At 38.2% G+C, this 26181-nt stretch overlaps 1 protein-coding gene across 3 annotated transcripts in view; it reads left to right on the forward strand.

Moving 5' to 3' along the window:
- chrm2a (cholinergic receptor, muscarinic 2a) overlaps positions 1-26181 on the forward strand; it is an 85865-nt gene that overhangs the window by 51000 nt on the left and 8684 nt on the right. The gene's annotated exons all lie outside the window — the stretch shown is intronic.

The following is a 26181-nucleotide window of genomic DNA, read 5'->3' on the forward strand; positions in this document are numbered from 1 at the left end:
AGTGCGTCTGCCATTTCTTCAACATTAACATTATTTCATGGCAATCTAAGGACATGGCTTGGAAAAAAAAAGCCGACTGGACTTACCTGGATGACCGAGAACCTACACAGAAATTATGTAGAAGTCGTTAGTGTTCAGTCCAGTTTGCAAATACTTTTGCACTTTTGCCATATATTGGTCTGTTAAGATACACCATTTTTCAAGCCCGACACAGGCTCTAAAAAACCATTTAGGGCTTCGCTGCATCAGTCATGACCAATTTTTAAATCTGATGCTCACAAGTCCCATAACTTTGTGGAGGTGGAATACCACATTGCTTAAGTACTCCTTTGAAGTTTAATTTTAGGCTGCATGAGCGGAATAGCCAATTGAGTTAATTAACAGACAGCATGAATATAAAATGACTGGCTACTACAGAGGGTATCTGTCATGTTTTTGGCCTACATTGTCTCTTATAAAAAGCAAACCAAACGCTGACCAAACAGATACTATTTTTATCTAAACATATTCTGTCTAATAATATACAAACAGAATATCAAGAAATTGAGTTTAGAGTTTGATCTGATAATGGGCTATGCCAACACTTCAAGTAATGGACTGTAAATTTTTGTGACTCATCAAAAGGTCAGAGTGTTTGTAGATTGCTTCCATATATAGTGGTTCATAGCTAAAAAATTGCTTCTGCCATTAAAAATGACCTTTTTAGGTTTATAAATGCACAATTTAGCAAGCTGTCCCTCTAAATTTTTGGAAATGTCTTCAGCTTTTATCTGTGTTTAACTGACTGGTAAATAGTTTATTAAGTGTGCTGGATTCCAAACTGCAGACAGAACAGTATTAGTCCAATAAGTGTATACGTATTTTGTTTCAATATTGTGAATGCAGTGTTGCATTATACTCACAATCTGTATGTTCATTAAAAAAAATCATCACCAAACCTTACCTAATGTACTTTAACATGCCTAAAAACAGGTGCGTTTCTGATGTCTGGAGCTTTTTATCTTTAAATTGGATCACCTCATGACTGAGAGCTTGCAGCTGTGAAGTGGTGGGTGGGGGTCAGAGTTGGTATGTTTTGCACACCGAAGAAGCCTCAAGGCTTAGCTGAGTAACATGTGCAACACTTTTTGGGAGAGCAGTTTTTGTAGCCTCTTTTTTGGTTAGTGGGCTATGATGTAAAAAATAGATTTGTTTTGTTTTAGGAGTCAAGTAGTAAATCTCCATAGGAACCCACAGTGTTTTTACCTTTTCTTATGTGTCTTCCAATCTTATCTCTTTTTTTCCTTTTGCTAATAGGGTTGATAGAAGCCCAGACATCTGATATTAGTATTTGACCTGTTAACTACCATTAGTCATTGGTTAAAAAGATGACATCAAGAATGACAGATGCAGATTTTTCGTCCTGCGTCAGATTGGCTACCTGTCAGAGGCGTACCCTGCCTCTCGCTCTGTGGTAGCTGGGAAAGGCTCTAGCCTCCCCACAACCCTAATAAGGATAAGACGAAAAGGATGGATGGATGGATGGACGTGCAGATTTTTCAGTATTCAGCCCATCACCATCAATGCGCCCTTAATTTATGTTTTAATTCATTTTCAGTGCCCTCCAGCAAATTCACTTTGAAATTGTACTTAAACTTAAATTTAGTGATTACTTTTTCACCTGTAACAGTAAAGAAAATGTGCTTGAATGCTCAATGAACTGTCTACTTAAAAGGTTTAGCATTTTAGATTTGCATTAATTCAGATCAGCAGTAGGTCTCTTTCATGCCTTTGTAACTGTAAAAACTGCTGTTTTCTGAGAACGTGTACATATGTATATATACAAAGGATGACCTTTTCTGCTTGCTGACTGCAATGGTGCCATGCAGTGAACATAGTTATAGTTGACTGAAGAAACTCATCACCTGGAGCTAAAAACTGAGTTCAACCTGTTTTCTGGAATAGACCTCAGGGCTCGTGCATTGTGAGCTTCAACTGAAAATATGAGTGCAGAGGAGATACAATATTTTTGGCTGACATTTCAATTGAATAAATGGAAAATAGCTATAGAAATACTGAAGGTTAGTCTAAAAATATGCCAGAAAAGAACCCAAAGCTTTTTAGATGGTGTACAGGAAAGATGTTATAAAAAGCAAGGTCATGCCTAAAGCTAGTCAGTCTTCATGAAAACCTGTGTGTGAGAAATTTCCAGTTCATCCAAAGAGTTTCAAAGAAAGCGAGGAATTGCTAAAATCATCAAAATCCTTTGATGAGATAGCTAATAGGGTAAGATATAGACCAAACTAAATGCCATGCATCCATAGTGCATGCACTATGTGGACCACAATCCTTGCCATTGAGCAAAGTGACATCAGAGTGACGTCTTTTATATGTCATTTTTGCATGTCTAATTATGGTCCATTGAAGGGGTTGTTTTGTAACGTCTACTGAACGTCTAGTGTGGTTGTCTAAGCAGATGGTCCAGTTCATATATACACACACACACACTTTTTTTTTAATAAATGACAGTTTTAACCTGGTTACAGATTAATTGAAATAAATAAACCAGTTAAAGTAAAACAGGATTATATAAAAAAGCACATTGACTGAATAAATCAATAGGCTAAGAAAATCATGTTTGTTTATAAATAATCTATATTCATATGTATCATGTTGATAACAACAAGGTTGATATTTGTAAATAAAAAAATGTTACATTCTGTCACAGCCAGTGGGAGCTGACTGTGTGTAGCGTGAAAAGGAGGACCCAAGTGCAGACACTGAAGGAGACGTAATTTAGGTTAAACAAAAAATGAGCTATTTATTCAGGCTGGTAAACATGAATGCAAAAATAGTGCAAAGGGCAAACTAAACTAAACCTAAACTGGGGACACTATGATTAAACTGTGATTACTATAAAAACAGATATGAGCATGATTCAGACCAGGAACGTGCAAGTGGCTATGAAAATCAAAAACATGAACACGACGTGGGCAGAATCATACATGGAACTTGACGAGACAAGAAGGAAAGAACACAGATGATCTGACAAAGTCTGAATGAAACACACAGACTAAATACACACAGGAGGTGATCAGTGGAAGTGGAAACACATGAGGAAACAGCTGACAAAAAAGAACATAACAACGTCACAGGAGAAGAGTAACACTAAACACAATAAAGAAAGAAACGCAAGACTTTCAAAATAAAACAGGAAACATGGAGAGATGTAGACATGACAACACAGGCTTGACAACATACATAACAACTAGCACAGAAGGCCTGGGTGAAACAGACTAAACTTAAATTCATGGCCAATTAATAATAATCCAAAACTCCACATTATCTTCAAAATATAACAAAAGAGATCAAAATCAATTGAAAGCGCCCCTGACACATTCATTAATCATGGGAATTTCCTGCACCTGTTATGGACGACCACGTGACGTCCATCAAAATTACCCATTCCAAAGTTCAACTGTTGAACTTCATATCTATGTCCAGGTTGGATCATCCAATTGGACGTACAAATTGTGGACCTAGTTTGGGCCAAAATGTCCAGAATTGGTCATGGTCCGACGGACCCAATCATCTGCATATCTATCCGACATCCAAGGTTTAGTGTGTTACTCTCCCAGAATTTCATCATTCATTTATTGTCTGCAAACTACTTTAAAAAAAAAAAAAAAATGCTAATTGTCTTTGAATGAAACAGCTTGCAACTCTGACCCAATTAAACTGCAATGTGCCATGTGAAGCCCTCATGCCTTTATTACTTAATGATAGTCTATATGCAGGTTACGTAATTTACTGATACAAAGCATGGGTAAATGTGCAGTAAATGAAAAACAAATACGTTTAAAACAGGGGTCGGCAACCCTGGGCACGCATGCCACAGTTGGCACACGAAGGGTTAACTGATGGCACAAAGAAATACTTTTCTTTCTTATTCTCATTTAAAATGTCTTGCTTTTATTAAATAATTATCTGAATCTCACAACCAAAGTTTTTATCTGATGTACAACGTATAGAAATCGTACATATACCAACAAGACAGTGTACATCACTGTCACAACAGCTTTTGTTTTCATCCAAAGGCTTTATGGATTTTCCTATAATACCTGGTGGGTCGATCTCTAGTCAAAATGCCCGGGCCGATTTTTTGTCCCAGTCCAGCCCCGGGCACGACACGCAGTGAATTAATCTGAGAGGGTGCATTAAAAAATAAATTAGCTTGCATAGACACATTAGTTGTACTGCTTCTTAATGATGGTATCTTAGCTAACAACCCCAACTACCAGATTCAACTTGTAATTGGCTAAAAATCACTACTGGTGAGAGGGACGTTGCTAGCTGTCAGTTTTTTCAGGCGATGTTGAAATTCCCACATTCCGACACTTCAAATGCTTCAGGAGCTCTCCGCTCAGTACAGCAACTGTTAATATAGAGCGTTATTAAATTTATTGCTAATGCAATTATACGGTACATTGACTTCTGAGGAAATTTTAGATGGCACTCGTCATCAAAAAGGTTGCCTACCCCTGGTTTAAAAGAACGAGTTCCACTAAAACGGGAGATGCATGTGTATTTATTTTGCTCATCAAGGAGGAAATGGCTCACTAATGTACACAAGTGCAGGAAAAAGGATTCCTCTCAGTTATGGTTATGTAGAAAACCGCACATGTTCCTTTTCATAATGGACCTTTTTTTTTTTTCCTGAAGCTCCTTCTTCTGCTCTGCTCTCACCTTTTCAGTCTGGCTGATGTCATGATTGCAGCAAAGAAAGAACACAGCTGAGGCAGATTTGAATCTTTTCTCCAATGACAAGGATATTCTTGCCCTTTCACTCTGGTCAATTATCCTTTTTTATGTAACTGGTAGTCATCTGAATCAAATTACAACAAAGGGGATCAAAATGAGTCTCTTCCCTGCAAATTACAGAGCATGACAAAATTTGAGCAGAAATGTGGGATGAACTCGCTGGAATTAATCAGAATTTATCATTGTCACTGTCACACTTGCGTAGGCACTCTAACACTCAGAAGCTGAGCTCATTCTCTGTCAGAAGTTTGAAAAGGGCCCCTTTGGATATTTGAGGACAGATTTAAACCATTAGGCTGGGAATCGGAAAAGCTGTATCCCATTTGTAAAAAGAATCACTTAGAACAAAAACACTTTAGCATTTATTATTAATGCAGACGTTTCTGTATCTTATATCAAATTTCCACCAAACGTCCTTTCAGCCCAATACCTTTTATTTAATGATGTTTTCCATTGTGGCTACAAAAAGGGCAAAAAAATATATCATATGTATTTCACAATATCTATAGGGCCCTCTGATAATTTGACATCAATTTAATCAGGATTAAAAGATAAAGCAGTGTATGCAGTGACCGTAATTAGTGAGTGGCATGGATGAGCTGAATGTCCTTGTTCATCCATTATAAAATCTCATTTAGTGTCTCTGCGTGTGGTCAGTGTCTAGTTAAATGCTTCATATACAATAATGATTAGGGTAGCTTAGGATGAGCTGTGTCTTGCATAGAAAGTGGGTAAGAGCAGGCGGCAGCAGCAGGGGGAGGAAGACAAAACGCTACAGTCAATATAAACAGTTTGCAGCAGGCCTCACAGTCTGCACAGGAAGCTACAGAAACGCACTTTGTCAGTTGTTTCCAGCCTAATGTTATCAGACTAAATCACTATGTGTGTAGTCTCCTATAATTACTGTTGCTCTGTGGTAGCTTTACAGTGCTACATGTCAGTAGGGCTTTTGAAGTTCATTAAACCAAAGGCACCTACGCACTGTGAAATTGAGCACAAGCTCAATTGTGACATGGATCTAATAAGCCTTGTTGAGACATGATGTCTGGTGCATGTAGATTGTACACTTAATAATACTTACTAAATCATGGGCTACAGTGCACACCTGCAGTTCCTCCTTGTGCACATTGTGAGACAGTCATCTTAATATTTTGACTTTTCACTTGACTTTGACTTTGCAAGATAAGTCCAACATTTTGGAGCCACATTCGTGTTGCAGGATATGACAAGCTAATTCATGGCCAGGGAATAGAAAAAAGACAAGACAGATTAGATGAGGATGCTAATCAAACGTCTGTGAAGGTTCTCAGCCATCCAGATCATGCCAGTCTCAAGAGCATGAAATAAGGCGACTGGGCTTCTTTAAGTTATTTGCAGGCGTTTCATTGCTCATCCATGAGACTTTTCCATTTCTAAACCAAAAGGTGGAGACTCCCAGGCATTTAAAACCTACTGGAGCTTTTCTTGTAGGAGGTAACCCACTATTACTCATGTGGGTCATTACATGAGCCAAGTTGTGAAAAAAGGCGTGGGTAATTACCGCCTAAAGTTTTGGATAAACCCACTGCGAGGCTTTGTCTCACCTTTATAGGTCGCCCTATCATGTGACCTATAAAGGTCATCTGATGCAATTTATGAATGGGGGAGGCGGTGCCTGGGAAGGGATCTCAAGAGTGCATTGTATGTGACTGACAACAGGTGTTTCTAGCTGTTAGGATGCTAATCATAAGTTTAATTGCAAAAATGAAGACAACAATGATAAACATGAGGGGTAAGAAGAAAGTAAGGTCAGTGGTGGCTGCAACGCAAATGACAACATGAACCAGCATCTGGAGGGGTGTACACAGAATGGTTAAACGATGCTTATTTCAGCGCTGTGTGACGGTCTTAACATATGTACCCTCATTAGCTTTTTTGTTCTCCCTGCCAACAAACTTACAGGTAGAAACTCTGCATGAAAAAAAGAAAGTGGGGGGTCCATAACAGAGAGTAGCAATGTGGTCATCAATTAATTAATTTTTTTACAGCAAAAATTGTGTTAATTCTTTAGAGCTGCTGGTACAGATATGATTTTTCAAGTCTTCACAGCCCCACTTTTTCTGCCACTTACTGTGTTAAATTTTATTGAACACTAGAACTATGAGAGATTTTGTACAGTCTGAGAAATGTGTAATGCAAATTAAATCCATTCAGACTAATTGGCAATTTAATCACATGTGTATTTTGGTAACAATATAATGTGTCAGGATGAAATATTTTATTGGTAAAGTTTAAATATCTTTACAAGTTTCTTTACAGCACAGACGGTTATGGGAAATATCCTCTCCCCCCTGATCTGAGGTTTTGCGGTCTGTGAAGATCAACTGTGTTGCTTGCATAGCTCTCTCTTAATGTTTCCTGTTTTTATATGACAGAGTTTGTCCCGATAGAGTTAAAAACCAATCTGTATATATTGTAAGGCAAGCACCGATGATCGATTTTGCATAGGTATAGCTCATCTTGTTACCTGTTGGCTGATTACAGCAATGTTTATTTCCCTGGTTGTTGGCAAATAATCCCCTCTAATATATCCTCTCTAGCTTCATTAACTTGTTCATTTCCAATCAAGATAAGGGAAATTACACTGAGAGAACAAAACAATGCAAACAAAGAGCCACTGAAAAACAATGTCCTTGGTCTTGTGGTTTAGTTATCAGTGTGTAAAACTTAAAATATACCAGTTATGTGTGTATCTATGACTTTTTGAAGCATCAAGATCAATTCAGTGTATATTGTATCTTCTTCACAGTGGAGCAGATGTATCATACCTTTACTGATATTACCAAACAAAAGCATTTAGTATTAATTACCAATTTGTTTGGCTGCGATTCCCTAAATTTCTTAGTTTGAGTGAAAAAAAAAAGAAAGTGAAGAATGTCTGCTGGTTTTTAATGTGTTGCTATAAGAGCAACAGTCCAAACTGAGTGCCAAGTAAAGTAAACAGAGCAGTAATGCTAAATCTGGCGCAGGCTCTAATTGGACTGTTTTTAGAGACCATTTAGCTTTTATCTCGGTGTGTTTCTCCACTGTAGATGATGTCATTTTAGCTATGGACTGAATAATGTCTAAACACTATGTTCAAGTTTGACAGTCCGTAAAAAAAAAAAAAATGAGGTGCTAAGTCAATAAGTTGATCAACACAAGTGTTAAAGTGGGTTAACAGCCGGTCTTTGCTGACTTAAATTGAAAAGTTGCAGACTGACTGTGGCTCTAATAGCTCTTATTGAGTGCATAGAACTTGTGCATACCAGTGAAATGATTCTCGGTACTGCTACATGCTGATGCCCAGAAACGTCCTAATATCTTCATCCTTTGAATTCATTATAGTTTTAAATTTTTATATGGTGGGTTCTGTTCTATTCAGCAGCAGTTCACCATATCTCGGGTATCTTTCTGTTATCTGGTTTCACTTACCCTAACACTGACCATCAGGATAAATGGTCATAAGAAGCTGGTTATCAACTCACTACGTTAACCTTCAGTGTGCATTTTCATGGATAGGATGTTGCTGGCAACATCTAACCAATCTAAAAGGAGCATTTTGTAGGTCATATGACTCTTCTTCGACAGAAAATGCTCCCTGTGAGTGCCACCTACTCCACAGACTTTATCAAATGCTGATTAAAATTCTTTAGAGAACATAAAAATGCAACAGTAAGATGCAAATGTAAAAAGGAGAAGAGGAGCGTGCTGCAGCAAGTTATTAAGTGCCTGAGTAGTAAAATAAACATTTTAATTCCAGTTAATTCTTTTATCACTGAGTGTGCGCTCACTGCTGCTGCTTATTTCTAAGGTTATGGCTGCACATTAGAGCTCTCAAACTTTAAACTGGATACATTTAAACATGTAATGTTACTGTCCCACAGTCTAATAAAGAACGTGTGGGGATCGCTTTAGTTTTTCAGCATATCGATGCAAAATGAATTTGATTGAGCAGGTATTATTGGTGTGTGCATTGTGTCCTTTTAGCTGCGATAACCAGCAGTGTGAAAGAGACTCAGGAGCAGATTAGAATCAAGTATTTTAGTTTATTTTTCCTTAAATCACCAAATTAATATATCGGTATTCCCATGACAATGTGACACAGTTTGCGCTTTAGTGATTTTGGTAAGGTACGGCTGCACATATTACGCATTCCTCTACCTTAGAATCGATATCACGCTGAAAACATGCTGTAAATAAGAGATTCCATGAAAATGCGGTGCTTTGAGCTGATTTAAACTGAAATTCGGAACATATCCCAGCAGTTGTATTTTTAGTCTCTCACCTGCATTTTAGGGTTTGAGAGCAAATATTAAATATGGAATTTAAACATAGCCTTAAAGCCTTTACACACCAGAGGCATTCAATCTGTCTGAATATTTTGTGCATTCAAAATATTTTTTAGACTAACCCATTTCTCATGCAGCCGTTCACACCAACCAGGTAAATTTTTGGATCCAAATAGAAAGGTTTGACCAATCAGACCAGTGCATTTTCCAACAAGTGCGCTCGTAGCTCAAAACGTGCACCAGTACTGAATATACAAATAGTAAAATAATACTATTTTCCTCAGACACACAGCTAGATGCAACTTCATGTCAACTGGCTCTCTGAAATTATTTCCCTGCTTACTTAGATGTGGTCCCAACTCTGCCAACTGAGCTCAAACTGCCCCACTCACATCCTGAAATATGTATGAAAGTGGTCGTGATGCCGCAGGATCAAACCACAGAATTCTCCCTGCTGCTGCTGCTTTCTCGTGAGAACGTCCTCCTCTTCCTTTCTTTGTTTAGAAACATCAGGATCAGCTCATCCTGGCTTGATGTGAACTTCATTTTTTACACAGTCTTTTGTTTGATGAGTATTTAAGTTAAATGGAAGTTCAGATCCAGAACATTGGTAATCTCCTCTTGTTTTATCGCGACACAGGCAGAGTTCTGTTGACTAATGAAATTTGTAAATAATAACTACAGGATCATTCACCAAGCCCAGAAACTCATTGTTGTCATATGATCCAGATAAAAGAGTAGAATAACCCTTTGTCATTGTACATGTACAACAAAATTATGTAAAACATTTTTGTCAAAGAGGGATTTGAATCCATGCCTCCAGGGCAGACTGCAACCTGAACACAGCTCCTTAGACCACTTGGCCACCCTGACTAACATCTTGTGTTGACCTAACCTAAGACTAAAAAGACTCAAATGCAGACATAGCATGCAGACTGATTAATGGGATTGGGAGCCATTTATTAAGGTTGATTCTGAGTTCAAACCAGACACACAACAAAAGGGCTCAGGGGGATCCACACACTTACCAGACACTGTGACAAAGACAGAGTGGAAGACAAGACTATTTATATACAAAGCACTAATTAGAGGAACAGGACAAAGGTGAGGGCAGAGTATTAAAATTACCACAGGTGAAGATAATCAGGGAGGAGAAGGCAATCACAAAGGAGGGAAAAGGCAGGAGGGAAAAGGCAGGAAGTAAAATTAGAAGTACATACAAAAGAAACTAAGAGTCAAACAGGAAATGAAGGTCTGAATGAAAACACTTAACAAGAAATCAGGAACACAGAGGGAGGCATAAACGGGAACAAGGGGAAGACTACTACTGGTACTACAACTACTATCACTACGGCTACTGCTAACAATAAGAAGAATATACACAAACCAAAAACTAAGACCTCTCACTCGAATGCAGTAAACACAGGAAGCAAAGACTTCATTTTCCAAAGGATCAGTCTCACTATAAAATAATAAAGGCCTCGAGCAAGTATCCAAACCTCCATGAGCATGAAACAGTAACTGGGACTCTAAACACCATAAATAAATGCTCAGGATTATATAATGGAAACAAAACAGGAGTCAAGCACTCAAAGCAACAGTAGAATAACAAAAGCAATTAAATGTCTGTAACAAATGATATCTCCAAAACAACTCAAACCCTGAAAAAACAGTTGCCCACAGAAGCTAAATGATGTGTGCTCAGACTACCAAGTCACTAATTTGTGTAAATTAGATTGAGTAAAGTGATTCATGATCTGGACATGTTGAAAGCACAGACATCAGTACACATGACATTATTAATGTTAATCCATTAATAAAATATTTTTACCTTGAAAAATATTTACTTTTTTGGGGTTCAGAGTATTTTTCTTAATAAAATCAAATTATGATTCAGGGTTAAGACACTGCATGATATTTAACATACTAATGTCAACAAATTAGCCATCATTGGTGTCAGGTCTGCTAATGACTGCTTAGTTGAAAGAATCTGATTGGCTTGAGGCACAGTGTTTTGATGAAATGTTGGGTTAGGTGCGCTGTTGTTGCTACAGCAAATCTGAAACGCCAATTAATCACATTTAAATGGTGGAGAGAGTGGAGTTTTTTAAGCACAAAAGGCCAGTAGCATGCTTTCTCCAAAATATAAAACTGTCAATCAGAGCAGAAGGGAATGATATACTAAAAGCAAGGGGAGGACAGACTAAGGAAGACTAATTACATGGCTGATTCTTGCTTTCTTTACTTTTTTCTCTTTTACACAGTGTTTTCACAACAGTGGTATTGTTTGGGTGTGCGTCTTGTGTTTTGTCCATTATTTTTAGGCCATTGCGGTATTAGATGTGACATGTTCTTTGAGCATTACACAGTTTGGCAATTTATGTTATTTCTTTTGAAATATTGAGAGCATCGCTTGTCAGTTGGATCAATCCAGTGTCAAGACCTACTTGAAAGACAGATGCCTGAAATAAATCAAATGTAACACAGGAGCATCTTGTCTTTCAGAATCCTTCATGCATTCCCTCTTTGCAAAATCTAAATGCCTCTGACAGCATGCCAGCAGCTCTCCCTGTGATGCCTTCTTTTCAGAACATTAAACTCTGATATTTATTTTTCTTTTGATACTCCATAAAGATTATTTCACTATGCAGCTACTAGGAATTCCTATTCCGAGCATTGCAAGGCAATGTAAGTAAACAAGCCACTCTCACTTCCAAGTTCCAGCTTCCTTTTGTCAGGACTTGTACAACTGCTGCAGTGCAAAGCACACCCTGAAGTATAATTTCATATTGTGCAGAAATTTCAGTAGAAATCACCTAACATCTGAAACTGATGCTTTGAGACAAGAGACAAAAGTATTCTGGAGCTTTACTCCGCACACCAGACAATAAAGGGGCACGCTTTACAACAGCATAACAAGAAGGGGGTTTCCCAAACAAATGTCAATATGAGACCAGTTGGAAATGAGAAATGTTGGAAGGGAATCAATAGTGAAGCAAAAGTATTTAACTGACTTTTATAATAGTTGACAGCTGTGAAATATAGTGAAGATAAAGGCTGGATGCTTTTCTGCAATAGCAGAAATTTTATTCATAATATCCAAAACATTTCAGATCCACTTTGGAGAGGTCATTGAGGTAAAATGTAAAAAAAGAAAAGAAAGAAAGAAGGAAAGAAAAAAAGATGAAAAAATGCTTTTAGGTATCGCTTTACTCCACTACTAAATCTCTTTTGATCAGCAGTTATATTAGAAGGAGTGACGTGGTAATATTCGGGAGGGTCACATAAGTGGATTCTGTCAAAATTGTCTGCCTGTAACAACATGGTTTGACAGCCCGTCAGGTTTGAACACTTTGAGTTTTGGTCATGACGCATCTGTTATTCAGATCAAGGTTGACTTCCTTGGATTAGCGTCTGTCAGCTTTATTTTCAGCGACACCAAGAGGCTTCAGAGCACAGATTACTGCCAAGATGCTGATGGCCACTTGTGACTGGCTCTGGCATATTGCGTTCCTGTCTTATCTGACATAGCCGAAGCTGCTTCTTTACAAGCGTGAGACAGATCTTTCTGCAAGTGAACAATCACAGAGAGCCTTCATACATCAGTAGTTTTTGGACCACAAGTCCCATAACACTCCACTGAAACAGTTTGTTGTAGTCTCTTGAGTTTTCATTTGGGTGCAGCATTTTTAAAATAGATAAAAGTATAACAGTACTTTACTCCCATTAAAACCTCACAGTACTGTAGTGTAAATCATCTTCTGGCTTAGGGCAAAAAACCATAACAGGTACTGTAAATAGAACAACCTATACAAGGGCAGCATAACTCTGTGTTTTATCATTAAACTCTGAATAACAGGAGAAAGACAGAATAGGGGGATGGGAAGCATAATACAGAAACAATGAAGTGGAACAAATCCAACAGGCACAAGCTTTATCTCGTTCCCTTCGCCTTCCCCGCCTTTTTTCCATTTTTGCTATCTTTCTTTATCTTAATGAGCACCACAGCTTTCTATCGAGGGATGGTGCCAGTGTGATACATCACAGGCAGGACACATACAGGGGAATGAGGACAGGACAGTAGCAGGGTGAGAGTGATGCTGGCAGAGCGATTAAGAGTGCTTAAACAGGCATGCTGATTCAGAGTGTGAGCAAAAGAGCACCATCATGCTCAGAGAAATGGCAGAGGTCCTCATTCACTCCTTGATAGAAAAAATAAATAAATAAAGAGGACTGAGAACACTCAGTGTGTGTCCGTGTGTGTCTCTGTGTGTGTCTCTCTGTGTGTGTGTGTGTGTGTGTAGGTGTGTGTGTGTGTGTGTGTGTGTGTGTAACCATTTAGCCATGACTAAGTCAATTCCAAGACTGAGTGCTCTGAGTGTAGGTAAAGGTGGTCACACAAAGACTAAATTGGCACCTATGTGTTCACTTCAAAGACTTCAAAGACAGAAAGCATTAAACTTACACACTCACAAATACAGTTACAGAAATATATGGCAGATACTCTTGTCCATGAGCATCTGACCTGTAAAAACTGAGACCAGTGGAGTAAAAGTAACGGATTGCCGCATCGATGTAATTTGAACAGACATACAAATCGTAAATACATTTTGCATATACTGGCTTTAAATGGATGTCTAATATATTTTGAAAAAATGGATGTACGGTGCTTAACACATTTACTAGCCCCAGCTGCGCTAAATGAAACAATCACTACAGCCACTGAGGAGGTTATGGTTTTCTGAGCATTTGTGTGCATGCATGCATTTATGCATTTGGTTTTTAAACACGATATCTTCAAAAGCTTTGAATGAATTCTGGTACTATTAGCAATTTATTAAAACCTGGCTTACATCCACCACGGCTTTCAAGGTCAACTTAATGATTTATTGGTTGAAAATCGACAATACGTTTTACACGTGTACCGTCAATGTTCCCTCTAATTTTTCATGTGTCTGAGCGAACACACAAACTCCCTGAGCGATCCCTTGGACCACTGTGAGCAAAAGCAGACGTGTGCACTGTGGTCACGCCAGCATCGAATCCATCCAAGTTACATGGTTTATTAAAGTAATCAAATTACAGCATTTACATTTATGTTAGACTACTTTTAATTAACTGCTTTAGCCCACTTACAATGAAAATTTAAAAAAAAATCTTGTTCATGACCTGTGTAGTATGTTAACACTATTGGAAGTAAAAATAACTTGAACTCCAATTTTGAAAACACAACTTTCTTTTTTTTTCTTTTTTTATATAAAGCTCTGACTTGTATTATGAGTATGAGTCTGTGGTCTGGGAGAGAGTCCTGTAACTCTCTGTCTGCAAAATACAATATATAATGACCAATGTTGGGCAATTAATTATATAGTTACTTCTTCAAAAGTAAGGCCTGACAACAGGAGATGTATCACTCCTGTAACACCTGTAACATTCAGCAGTCGCCTCATTGTTCTGACACACACAACAAAACTATTGACTACACTACACACTAACTACACAAGAACGTCGCAAATCTGTCACATCTCAAAACACCGCCGTCACTCCTAAAACTTCCCCCCTTCCTAAACAACTAAATGCCATGTTGCCATATCATTTTTTGATTGGTTGACATGGTACATTTTTTGACCAATAGGAAAGGGTGGGGTTTTTTTGTTTTGTGTTTCCTCACAGGCGGAGAGTGCTTTCGAGCGTTTTCCTTATATTTTCCCGCAGTAAATATAAACAACGATAGCATTCAGGAAGAAAACCAAACATTGCAGATATTTTTTATCACAACTCTGGTTTTACGTGGCCTATCAACACAATTTAAAAACTGGTATAAAGTCCACACTTTTCCGTTTATTGTTCCGTCTGTCCTGCTCACATCTCCAATGGTTGTCCACGTTGTCATTAACGTGGCTTTGCTAGCTAAAACACCGGTGTTGGCACATAAGGACGCTGTCTTAGCCTGTCAGCGATGTTGATTAGCTGTGTATATACGAATGTGAATCGCATTATTGGCTGGACTATGGGATAAAGTGGCATCGTTCTAATCCCATACGGGAGCAGCCAGTCACTTACTGACTAACACTGCAAAACAGAATCGTTAAAGTTTTAATTTTAATTTCAATTCAGGTTAGATTGTTTTTTCTGTGCACAACGCAGATTTTCTGTGCACAGAGACGTGCCAGCAGTGTGCAACTGCGTACATGCGCAGCTTAGTGGGAACATTGTGTACCGTGTATTGTCAACATATCAAAAGTACAGTGAAAGGATTTAAAATATCACATCAACTTTTACCTTTAACCTCCTATTATTTTATTATGACTTATTATGACACATGTGCAATATAGTAACAGATTATAAATGTTTAAATACATAACAATTTGAATACATGTACAAGTTTCCTGAATAAGCATATTTTTTTTACTATATAATGGAATAGATGCTATACATGTATTATATCCACATGTATAAAAATGGATACAAAATATTTCTGTTCAAAATGATGTGCGTATATTAAGTATATTAAAATGGGTTTCAAGAGGGCAAATAACAAAATATAAAAAATACAGCACCATTCCCCTAAACATACAATAGTGCCCAGAGAGTGAGCTGCCTTGCTGGGTTTGCCGTCTCTGACTGCTTCTTGCTTTTCTTTTGGTTTCTGTAACGGTGTGCACAAGGAGTATGCACAAGCTCTTTAATTGAAATGATATTTCCAAGGCTAAAACACAATTACTGTTGTTATTCATGAATTTTCTAATTTAGTGTTTTACAAAGAGAGCTGAAAAAAATTTAAAAAACACATTATTATTGGTTGATTAAGATGACAAATTAAAATGAATGACTGTTATACTTGATTAATGTTTAACTTCTCAGAGAAGTCCAATTTATTTTGACAGATTTTTAAGTTTTTGTGTTTTCTGGTCTAAAAACATTTTAAGAACAGTAGTTATCATGACATCATCCATTGTTTTCTGAAGTCCTAATTTGAAGCCTCGCACTGTCGGTTGCAGAAAAAGAAAAACAGATATGACAGTGAGGATCGGAGTGACTTGTTAAACTGTATGCTCATTACACACACTTGTCAATCATAAATTGTTAGACAACAAGTGTATGTTTTCATACCAGAGATAATTCTCCATTTTGAAACACAGTATGATCAAAATTTACAAAAAAGGCTTATTTTTTTATTCATCATGAACTTAAATGACTGACTGAGCCCACAAAACTAGCAGCAAAGTGTTTACAGAGGTTTACAGGTAAAGTCAGAGAGCTGTTTTGCCATACACCTCCATAGGATCAGAGGTTTTTGTGCAGCCTACCAACTATGGTGGCTGCACAATGCTGAATGCTGATTCGCTTCTTCAGTGGCTTCATTTTTCTGACTCAGGCACGTTAACTTTTTCTATTTAATAGGGAAAAACTGTAAAATCATCTTCTCTAATACTACAGCCTGAGTCTATTTAATATCACACATCTTCTCTTGAAATTGTTCTCAGTAGCTCAATAAAACCTTATGTGCTTGACACCCTTTGAGAAACGGTCAAACCTTTTGAGAGTGACACTTGGAAACTGACATTAACAGGTTCCTGTTCTTCCAGCTCAGCTTACTTCAGTCAAAGAGTTAGCTATAATTGCTCATTGGCCTGAATTAAAATGTCAGGTCTAAAGTCAGTCTACGCTGACCCCCATGGAACAATCAGAAGTACTCACCATACAAAGTCTGAGAGCTTAGTTGCGTAACGCAGTCTCATTATTCAGAGGCAACATTGCACCAAGTTAATAGGAGGTGACCTTTCCATTTGTTTACAGCAGACACTGTCTTATATTTTATTTTTATTCTTCATAGTCGTGCAAGCTCAAGCTCTTCAGTAGATAAAAATTGAATTATGTCTGCAACACCTACCCTTAAAATTACAATAATAGGAAATGTGGCACTATTTGCTTTTTCAATGCTGGCACCCATGAGCAGGATTTAATTGAACAATGCCTATGAAAAGAAGGCCCGGTGCTTCACCTGCGTGAGATGATTATTGCATCCATGTCCGTGTTCTATGTGAACTCGGTAATGAGCCAGAAATTACCAGGAGACAGTAGCAGGTTGGTTCATTATCATGCATTCTATGAAGAATCAGTGACAGGGGTTGGGGGGTCCCAGAGGCGATCTAAGAATGGAAACAGGCTTTTCTATGTTGCTTCTGTCATCCTTATGGGGAAAACCAAACTCTGAAGATGTTCTTGGCTAATAGCGACAATAAGAAAAGAAACAGCATTGCCACTTATAAAATACATGACAGTGCTCCTACCTAAGCAAAGCTTAGCAGTGGCTCCTTTTCCTTAGGATCACATCTGAATCTGAGTCATAGCTTCAGCTGCAGCAGGTCTGCATGAGAGGAGCCGTGGTAAAAGGAATGCACCGTATTGTGCAAGAACATTCATTGATGTGTTATTTTTGCCCACATGAGGCACAGATTATATAATGAAAAGTGGGCATATTCTGTATGGGAGAAGCAATGGCAATGTCAATACACTTTTTCAAACTCAAAGGATTTCTGCACGCACAGTGTGGAAAGAATAATGTCTATTGTGATCATTGTACATTATTCTTTACATTATTGCATTGTTATTTCCATGGCTTTAGCCTCACACAAACACGCAGGCTGTTGTGGGCTGCCAGTGTTGTGAAGCATCTCACCAGAGAAATGGCTCGCCTGCCAGATGTTGGTTAATATGTTTGTCTGTTGATTATAGCTTGTTTGAGAGCTGCTGCAAATGTCCTTGGTGCCGGGTAAAAAAATGTTTGTCATGTATTAGCTAACACCTGGGACAATTTCCAAACGGAAAAAGCAAAAGAGGTAATGTCTTACAAGCCCGTTTTTTTGTTGTTGTTGTTTTTTGTTTTTCCGCCTGCCCTGGATTTTTTAGGAAAGATAATGATGATGGTATTTTTAGGTGGGGATAAGAGAGGATATTTGCGCTGACATTGGAAACACATCTGATGTTACTTACACTAAAATAAGTCCCTAAAATTCCCCACTGAGAATCCGACTAATGAAATTGTACTAGGTGGGGTAGAAGCTCACAGCTCTACTCTTGAGAAGCAATTATGATTAGAAATATGGAAATCTGCTAATTAAAACCAAATCAGCAGAGTATACATGGTGCGGGGTTTTTCAGTCTAGGGTGAATTATTTCTATGAAATAAAATGTTTAATGTGAAGCGAGAGGCAAGATAGTGAGCGTTTGAGTAGGTAGCGTGACGGTGTTTATCAAGTCGTAGCTGTTGCAGGGTTTCTTTTGTATGACAGGAGGAAAATTGACTCATCCCCCTTACCTTCCTAGCTTGCTTGAGGACATTGTTCGTTCATTACTGGCTGAGCTCCAGTGTTTTTGAATCCCAGAAGGCTTGTGATATTTTCCAGACAGGACGGCTTTGAAACTGTCATGTGCAGCGAGAACTGTAAAAGCTCTTTCCATTGACCTGTATTTGTTCAAAATAAGTTCACTCGGTTCTTCGAGGCTGGTTTAATATACACGCAGGAGAAGCCTAAAACATGCTTCAAAATGTGTTGATCTTGCTATTTTGGCTTTAACGTGTCAGCAGAGGTCAAACGGGACGCTGTCATTTTTCACAGATGGCGTCGAGGCTGCTATAGCAAAGTAGCTGGAATATCTATGGACAGATCTCTTGAGCATTCACCGAAGAGGCAGGGGGGCGGGGTAGCAGAATAAAGGACACCTTAAAATGACATTCCCGCAGTGCTGAAGATAATTTGCACTGAATCAGTATGAACATAATTTATATGAAGTGCACATCAAAAGGTCACAGTAAAATAATTGTGAGCCTTTCGCTGTCAAGCCTCGGGACAATTCATCAGGACACATCAAACAGGAGTGCTGCAGCCACTTGATTTAAACTTGGACGACCGTAAAACAGAAGACAGGGAGGAGTGTGACCAATGTCTGTATTCTTGCTCTCCTAATATGTGCATTGAAAGACAAGTAAATTCTCCTGTGTACATTCTGAACTCGTTCCCAGCACTTTGTGCACAGTGACACATGGCCACCTACAGGTTCCACAGGGAATTTGTGAGTAGTTGACTGTTTGCAGATTATTACAGCTTGTTTTTCCACCTGCTTGAATGTCATTTCCTGCTTGTTAACCCTCCATTAGTACCCCTTGCTTCGTGTCCACTTAACACAAGCACTGCTAGAGAGGTCTGGGTTTGAGAGGCTGTGTCACACCTGCAAAAGAGAGGTTGTCCCAGTAATTACATCCTCTCATGCAGAATGCTATTGTCTAACTTTTAATAAGAAGCCACTACCATTTTTTATAAAGATTTAATACTCCCATTAGTGAATCATAATCTTATCACGTTAAAGAGGCTACATGCTGCTATGACCCTGGAAGTTGTGATGTTTAGCTTCAAAAGGATCTTATGATCTGTTGTGAAGATCAAGATGACGAGGGATTCTAAGATCCCCCCTTTTATCTTTTATTGTAGAGATTAACCTTATACAGAATAGAGAAACTAGGAAATACCCTAATGCATTTTCACATATCACATGCTCTGAAAACAATATCATTAGTGTAGAGTTCTTCAGAGCTGCCCAAGATGGGAGGCACCAGTCAAGTATTGAGGTAATCATAAGACACTTACATAAGTCCTCTATAACACAGGACTTAGTGTATGTGCTATTGGCTCCACAGGGGGTGAGTTCTGGATCTCATTGATGCTTTTTGTGATTGTAATTGATAGATGTAAACACTATCTTTACAAAAAAAAACAAAAACAAGAATCTGACATTTACAACATATTACAGTAACTGGCCAGGTTTACATAGCTGAAAATGCAATCTGGGTTTAAATGCCTTATTCAAGTTGCATTTCAGTTTTAATGCACTGCACAACTCTATCATTTAAATTTTATACAGCTGAGTACAGCTTGCATGTCTGCCAAATGGGACCATATAAAAATAAGCACCAAGTTATCCACTAATGTAGCTCAATTATCTCCCCACTCTCTGAGATACTGTAATGCCCAGTATTTCCTTTCAAAGCCTAAGTGTGAAGCCTCAGTCACACAGGAAGTGTCTAGCAGCAGTGTGACGTCCAGAGACCAGAGAAAGTCAGTGATGTTCAAGCAGAGACTGGTGAAACTGCTGGCGACATCAAATGGGCACATTCTAAGGTCAGCTTTGTTCATTTTCAGAGATTAAAGCGACTTTGAATGACAGTGCAGGACACCGCTGATTGACATTACTGGGTAGTAAACATAGTACTGTGCAAAAGTCTTGAGCCAGCACACTTTTATTTGTATTTTGCTTCCAAGGAGGCAGTAGTTTATTAAAATGGCCTTGAATAATAGTTCTCCAGGCCTTTTAAAGGTGTTTCAAAGGTTTTGTTGTACTCTGAACTTTTTGGACTTTTTTCTATCTAAGCCACTTAACACTGACCTATGAATCATTCAAGCAGAGAAAAGACAGCTAACTCAAGGTATCAAAGGTATAAGTCTACACATATCAAGAAGAATCATTCTTACAAAATCTTACAAACAACTGTATCTTTAAGCACTTACTTAATTACTAGTAGCCTGTTGTAAAAACACTTTTTTTTTTTAGTTTCTTTAGTCGAATCTATGTGAAATACCAAATTTAACAAATGAAAAGGCATAAAATTCTATTTGGCATTCTCAAATCTTGGCATTGTATGTAATGACATGTAGTGTGTCCTTAATAATTGAGAAAACCAGACAAGTGGAGGACAAAAGCTGTCAAACATGGTGGAGCATCTGTTATAGTTTGGGGCTGCATTTCAGCCAGTGATGTTGGGGTTCTTGTCTAAATCTATGTTATTATGAATGCAGAAAAGTACCGTCACTTTTAGAGCCATCATGCAGTACCATCTGGAAAGCATCTGATTGGCAGTGGCTTCATTTTCAGCATGACAATGATCCCAAACACACTGCCAACGGCAGTAAAAGCACACCTGGATAGAAAAACACACAATCACACAGTGGAACACCATCAATCATGAACTGGCCTTCCCGCAACCCAGAGCTTAACTTTATTGTGGGTGTGGGATCATATTGACAGAGAGCAGAATGAAAGGCAACCAACAGCAACAGAGAGCTTTGGAATATCATTCAAGAAATTAAAAAATTGCAAAAAAAAAAAAATGGTTAAGAGTTGAAGAACTCTATTTATGCCTTAAATAGTATATTTCCAATGATGTTTTCATGAAAGAAAGTGCTGGACTAGAGCCTGGAATGGCTACTAGCACCCAACCATCAGTGACAAAGCAAAACACAATGAGCAAATCACTTCCAGAGGGGACACGGCTTAAGGCAGAGCCTGAGTCTGACAAGCAGATACAGGTATTGTACTGAATTTGTGTTGGTCAGAAGAAAGTTTGTCTCTCAGTTTCACGGGTGATGCCATCCATTAGCCATGGTCATGACATCTGGGTAGAGACTTCAAGAATAATACTGGAAAGGAGCCAAAGAGTACTTTCTCAAGAGTTTGCCTGCACTCACCCGTTAAGTATAACCACTGTTCTTTTGGAAAATAGTGAGTTGTTTTGACAGGGTGCTTCCTGTTGAGAAATCTGCTGGGTCTCTTTCCATGACAACATCCAGGAAGATTTTGCCATGGTATTACCTATCAGGGTTACCACAGAGATCCAATATCCAATAAATCACAGAAAATGGATTAGCAAATAGCTTTGATCATTCACAGTATAAATATTTACTCTGAATCTCTACAGGCATCTGTCAAGCTCTATAACTCAAAGTCTGATATCCCTGAGACAGTCGAAAGGGCCTGAGGAAATGAATGCAAATTTGTAATTACACTCCAGCTCAAGATTTGGATCGTTTGGTAGCCATGTCTCATCAGAACACTGGGATGCTGTGTTGTTTTGATGGTTATCAGAACAGTTTTCATTTCCTGCTGGACTTTTTTTTTCCCCAAAAAATATTTGTATGCATTTCTGTGTCTCTGTGTATCTCCCATCTTGGTCAGTATCCCTGTCCGAATCACAACTCAACTGAAGATTAGTTTACAAAAAGGCAAAAAACAAAAATGTTTAATCCCAACTAAACCTGCTTAGCTTTACCTCAAATCTGATTCCAAAGAGATAAGAGCCCGTTTAACCTGCTCACATATTACCTATTATTACAGCTGTATTTATAACACTTCTCTTTGTTTTTTGTTTCTTTTTTTTAAAGGCATCTGCTCATTTTGCCCAAAATAAAGAATCCTTAAGCTTAGATGAGCAAAAAAAGCAGTGATTTTTCTTTTTGAAAACTGGCTTTTTCAGTAAACTGGTATAACCCCTGACAATAGGGCTTAATAAATCTGTACCCCTGTGGATGAGCTGGACTGTAGCAATGCGGGGTTTTTACATTCCAGTCATGCTTCTGTGCAAACAGCAAGTAAACGAAGGCCTAACCTTGCACGCTCCCATGGAGAGGGCCTGCAATGAAATTGCATATAATCACAGAAAGCAGGGTGCAAGTGCCCTGGGATTTGCTTGGGATCAGTGCTCAGAGATGGGGGCTGGAAATCTGGATGCTAGGAGCAGTCAAATGCATCAGTTTAAGTTCAGCTACAATGGTGGGACATTTGGAAGCAATCTTTTATATATTTTTGGTTGAAGCCATGCGGACAGAAAGCTCACATTTGTTGTCTGTCTCTTGCAAAACTATCGTGTAAGTGATTAATTTTAAATCAGAAACTTTTACTTAGGGTTAAATGCACCAAGTGTTTCTGGCTTCACTTTGGGCTTTTTTTTTTGTTATATCTGGCTAGCCTGGAGTCCACCAGAAGAGACAGAGTGAGGACATAAGACGTGAAAGAGAGAGGTTGGCCCTCTCTGTTTCCCAGAGGGCATACGCAATTTTCAGCTCTAGTGAGCCAGCTCTAGGAATACCAGCATCTGAACACAGAACAATACTGAAGCTCATTTAGTCATGTCTTCCCATGGTAGCAACTGACTTGTCACCTTTTTTTAAATAAAAACAATTTAAACAAAAATGGCAAATTTAGGATTACTGGACCCACTGACACACATTTAATTCTCTGAGTTGCAGAGCACAAATTACAACAAACAACAAACTTATTTTTTATTACATCATCTGTGACTGATTATGTTAATCCTTTAAAAAACTTTACAGAATAAGTGAAAAATATCTGAATATTCATCTGTCTGAGGTGCCACTCATGCTCTGATTGGGCTCTGTCAGATGCAGTGGTACCTGACTACTGTAGTACTGAGAGTTGCAGGTAAGCTCCATGATTGATAGCTATGCTAAGAGTGCCACTGCTGCTCTCCCCAGGTGACGACAATTGAACTGCTGCTCAGCAGGCTGCAGTGCCAGTATGTCTACCAGTCACACTACAGCAAAAACATCTTGCTTCTGTTCAGTAATGGCTTATTAATGTTCCTCAATTCTTCTTAAGGAGCTAAGATAAAGATGTTTAATGAGGTTTTCAGCTAAAAGCACAACAGTAAAGCTAAAGTAAATAAATGGGTTTCCTTGGAAGGGGTGTCTAATGGCTTCCTTTAAATAAAGTGAAGCTTTTAAACCAAGTCTGGGCCCCTAAGTCTGCTTTTGGAAAACCATGGCTGCCCACATTGAGCTTAAAAAGGATTTGTGCATTTTTAGTTGACTCTAGCGGGGGCCCAGCTTTCGCCCTGTTGTGGAAGAGATTTCAGGTGGGGGACATAGCTTATAGCAGCTAGAGGTGGACAAAGAGCAGCTAGGGGAGTTAACTGTCTCAACAGTGCTATGACCATCTATACTGATCCCCTTTACTTCTCTAATCCACTTGGCTGAAGCAAGTCACAAGTGTGTCCCATTTGTATTGTTAGTGTTTTTGAATGTAAATCGGTGGACTTAAACATTTTATGCGGATTAGACAAGCTTAGCTCCATGCCTAATGCAATGATTAGGGATTTCTGGCACAGCAGATAAGTGAATGTTCACTAGTTACTCACTGGGCTCAATGGTTAAAGACCTTAGACCAAAATGGCAAAGTATTAAACAAGACAGCTTTCAAGCTGGAGAAGCGTCACAGAGAAATGATCGGATTGGTCACTAACCTTTTGTTACATTAAACTGTATTCAAGCAAAAAACTTGGATGTAAAGACTGCTTAAATGTAGACTGAAGAAAGCTGAATGAAAGGAAATTTGGAAGAGAACTACACTACTTTATATGATAGAGGATTGCAGGTGTGTGTTCTTAAACAATTGAGTGAGACAGATTTTCTAGTTTGTCTACACTTTTCAGATTTGGCATTTATCCCCGAAGAACAAACAATTTGATTTTCTGTCTTGTGTAATTAAATTCAAGGTGATGTATGGACAGGGGTATGTGTTGGTGATTTATCTAGCAGTTTTTACTCAAATATGCTTTGATTTATATTTACTGCAATGTCAAGAAACGTATTGAGTAACATTAAGGTTGGTTTTTAAATCACAGCAAAAGAGTACCACCAATACCTGAACCTTCAGTTCAGAGGCTGAACAAAATTTGAGTACGTTAAGGTGTTTGCGTAAAAACACTAAACAGGTCACCAAGTGCCATAAAATCTGCAAAAAAGCAACTGAAATGACTCAAAGAATTTTGACCCACCTTAAGACACATCACTCATAATTTCAAAAGACTCTAGTACAGTATGCGCAGAACTGAGCAGTGCTTTTAAAATCAAAGCAAGGTCTACAACACCGATGAGTGTTTAAGATTAAAAGGGAGAACTAGTGGGTGACTTGGGAATCCAAAGAAGTTTATAGTGCTGTATGAAAAGAATTTTTAAATGCAAGTTGGAAAATGTCTTTGAAGTTAAAATGCTAGCTCAAATTGTCAATAATTCCTTTTAAAGTTTTCATTGAACTCTTGGTAACATGATGTGTGTAGTGTATAATCACACAGTTCCTCGCTCTTTTTAAGAATGTATGCAGTAACCCTGCCTTGGTTTAAAGGAATAGTAATTTTAAATAAAACATCATTAGCTAATATATGGGTTTAGAAACACATGAAGAAGACATGAAAGGACAATAATTCAAGCCCCAAACTAGTCATTAGGTATTACGGTATTAGTTTGAAAGTGTATCCATCAAAGTGTTAACACCTAGTAAGCTTTAATCACTGGGGATTAATAAATAAATACATTTTTATATGTACATGGTTTTAAAAAATAGCAAAGAAAACATTACAGGTATGTTGTTGCATGTTTAACCACATTCAGTCCAGTTGGGACCACAACAGTGGCATAAAAATGGCTATCAATCATCTGCAGCAATTAAGATTTAGAGGTATGGCTTTGTCCTGAGGCCTCCCCTCCCCCTGACATACACATACATAAAGATTCCAAAGATAAAATAGAACAAGTATCAGTGACAACAGACATGACATTAAGTGAGAAATTGTATTGTAAGTGGGTTGCAAAGCAGCTTGCAGAAGCAGCAGCAAAGATGAGCTAAACTCTATGTGGGCTCAGCATGTTCTATTTTACCACTAGGATGTTCAAAGATGTGTTGAGATATACACTGAAGCTAGTAGGCACTGAGATCAGTTGACATAAAGGGGTTTCAGAGTGAGTTTGACTCTTGACTGAAGTAAAATTATGTTGTATTATGTTGGTTTAAAATTAATAATTTATGAAAGTTATTTATCCTTTGTTTATATGTGCATTAAAAATGATTTGCTTATTAAACAAACAGTCCTATATGTGAACATTTCTATTACCATGACCATGTCATCATCCATCTGTCCATCCAGCCATCTTCTTCTTTCCACTAATTGACTAAAGTCATGGTGGAGTTGGAGCGTGTTTTGAGCTATCACAGGGGGGAGAGGCAGGGTGCATCCTGGACAGGTCGCCAGTCTGGCACAGGGCAATCTGTCATCATGATATCCTCATTTCATATCCTACCTCGATTTATTTTTACATATCTTATTATTCATCAATCACTGATGTGCATTAGGTTTTTGCCTCTCAGGGACCTTTTGGGTTTTTTTCTCTATAATGAGGCAGGTGTCTAATGGGTAGATGTTATTCATGCAGTGATTATGAAA

This window comes from Perissodus microlepis, chromosome 17, assembly GCF_051167445.1.
Source record: "Perissodus microlepis isolate ML-2025 ecotype Zambia chromosome 17, ASM5116744v1, whole genome shotgun sequence".
NCBI lineage: Eukaryota > Metazoa > Chordata > Actinopteri > Cichliformes > Cichlidae > Perissodus > Perissodus microlepis.